This window comes from Pituophis catenifer, unplaced genomic scaffold (assembly GCF_029215685.1).
Source record: "Pituophis catenifer annectens isolate HBS135680 unplaced genomic scaffold, rPitCat1.0.hap2 SCAF_1, whole genome shotgun sequence".
NCBI classification, from domain to species: Eukaryota; Metazoa; Chordata; class Lepidosauria; order Squamata; family Colubridae; genus Pituophis; species Pituophis catenifer.
In genome coordinates, this window is record NW_027256881.1 from 231,856,591 (window position 1) to 231,859,573 (window position 2,983).

Genomic DNA, 2,983 nt, shown 5'->3' on the forward strand with positions numbered 1-2,983 from the left:
TCTCTCTCTCTCTCTCTCTCTCTCTCTCTCTCTCTCTCTCTCTCTCTCTCTCTCTGGATCAGGTTTTTGGTTAAATGGTAATGGATTTTTTTAGAAATGGTAAGTTTTCTGGTACACCCAGCATTTCCCACATTAAGTTAAATCCGTGTTGGAAATTGTCACAAGTGAAAACCAGATCCAGATCTCCCAGTTTAAATCTCTCTTTGAGAATATTATGCTGCAGTGACATCTTTACACCAGCAATTGGTCCTCGTCCACCTTCGATTCGGACAACTAGCATTTTGCTTCTATGTAGCTATCAGCACAGCCCATTTAACTAGCCACCAAGAATAAGTTTCTTTTTGCCCACAGTGGGACTCCTCATGCCTCTCCACCTTCATTCTCAATTCTAACCCTCCTGGGGGAGGGGGGGTAATAGTTGAAAAGGAATCTTTGCTCTTCACATTCCATTTATTTATTTCCCTGCTCTTTGCAAAATGCTCAGAATTCTGTGATTGGTAAAACTTTCTGCTAAAAGAGACCAAAGGGTGGGTGGGGATGGGTGGGGATTGGTTGGGGTAATTGTTTCTAATAAAAGTATTTAAGGATTATTTCAGAAAAGCACAGTTTTTTTATGTGATCTTGGGCAGGGTGTGAGGGAAGTGTAAGCATTTTGTCTTTTCACTGGATGTAAATTTCCCAAATGGATGAGAAGTCCAATAAATTTCTTGACTCACACTGGATGTCTTGTGATTGTCTGTGACTAAAAAGACAGCATGGCCCTGGACAAACACATATCCAGCACAAAAGGCAGGATCCAACTGGGCTGTGGGATTGAAATGGGGAGGAGGAGAAACAAAACCAGTCAGTTCTTAAGTCTTAAGCCAATTCATGCAGTAATTAAATTGTGGTGCCTATTTCTGATTGCTGCTTCTAGGATCCTATAGGATCTTTACCTAAGTTAACAGAGGTTGTATGTTTATATGCATATCTACACATCAAAGGGCTGAATGGCCTGCTCACTCCATTCCACTCCTTTTTGGAAGAAAATTGTAACAACTACCAGGAGAATATACGCAAATGTAGTATGTGCTGGGACAAATGCCCCATGGTTTGGTTAAGAGGGCATCTTTAAACAAGTACAACGCATCACATTACACTAAGCCACAGTTTGAACCACGATGTCTGGAATAAACCATAATGGTTAGATTCAAATATGCTAAATCATAAACCATGATTTTACAAACCAGAATGCATCGGTTTGTAGAAAACTAATTCATGGATTAGCAAAATGTAGTAACCTGCTTTTAGAATATTTTCAGATGAAATTTGTTATATACAGTAATTTATGGAATTTCACTATGGAATCAGCATGGAGAAAAATAAATATTATCTAAAGTCTGAACAACACAGCTGTGATTTCATATGGCTTGTTCCCATTATTTCCTCCTTGCCACAAGAAATCCATTAGGGAGAAAATAATGACCAGATAACTATACAATCTCTTTTGATAACTATGTTAGGCACCTTCAGTCTGGAAACATCCTTAATTGAATTAGCTTCTCTTGGTGGGTTTTATACCTTTTGAATCAGTCATTAGCTGGGTTCATGTATTGCATTAAGCCCTGGCTGGCTGAGAAATTCTGGGAGTTGAAGTCCAAAGGTTTAAAGTAGCCAAGTTTGGAGACCTCTGCACTAAATCAAAACAAAATCACATTTTGGCTCAACAGCCCTCACTGGGTCTCTTTGTTCCACTATCCTTTAATGCAAAATAGAATCTAGATCAGCCTAAAATCTTGCTAAGTCATCTTGATCAATGTTAACTTTCTAGCTTTGGTATGAAATTTCCATCCCTTTTAGTTTCCATTGCGACAACATTCAGCCTGATGAAGAGCTCTGAGCATCTTACAGAATTGCTGTTCACTTTGGGACTTTATGGTTCACCCTAATAAAGAAATTGCCTTTGTATGAATGTCTGCGGTTTTCTTTATGGCCCTGTTCAGCTGCTTTGATTTTTACACTATCATGTTGTTTTTGTATCCACCCGTGTTTACCTTCTTATAATCTCACATTGATTTAGAATGTCTCCCATTCAGCAAATGAAAAAGAATTTGCTTTAGCAAGGGAGCAGCAGATTTCTTTCTAAAGCTATTTGTGTGTGCCCATGGGGCGGATGGAGACCAATAATCTTGCACATCTGGAGGGTCAGGTGAAGGCTGGCTGTACTGCTCTTCCTAGCACTGCCATAGCAGGAAGTCCAGTGTTGGAAATCCAAGAATACCACCTGGTGGCTAAAAAAGGAAAACTGTCCAGAGTTGATTCCTGGGATGCATTTTTATTAATTTCCCCCCAACATTTCCAATTAATTCCAATACCTACTTGTTCCAAAGAGTGTTTCAATCTTGCACTACCTACTCCAGCATTTTAGGGAAACTATATACCAATGTGATCAATTGGCACACTTAACTGCTGGAATAAACAATGGGGTTTTGTTTGTTTACAAAAAGAATGGTGGCTACGGACTCTAATGCATTTGTAATTTGGTCATAGTCCATAGACATGTTAGTGAAGTGAGTGCTAGGGTGAACAAGGTCTCTTCTTCCGATACTAAATGTATAAATGCAGAATCGGTGTGATCTTTAGTGAGTAGATTGTTTATTCTCTGCCGATGCAACATTTTGTGTACAAGGGTTTCTTAAAAAAAAAGAAAAGCAATTAATTTTTCAGATGTATGGATTATTTAGATAAATAGGACTATTGGGAATGGAGACAGGGGAGTGACTTCATGATAAAAAGCTACAGTATTCCAAATCCATAATGTATCAATCAGCAAAAGTTAGAGGCTGTTTAATATGACTTATCTAATTGAGTGGCAATTTAGGAAATTGCCTTATGCCAAGTCCAAATACTTGGGCAAAAGGTTTTTTTTTTTTCTTCCATTATTAAATGAATAAGGTATTTTATTGATTCTGGGATTTTCTGCAGGCTATGGTTTTGTAGTTCT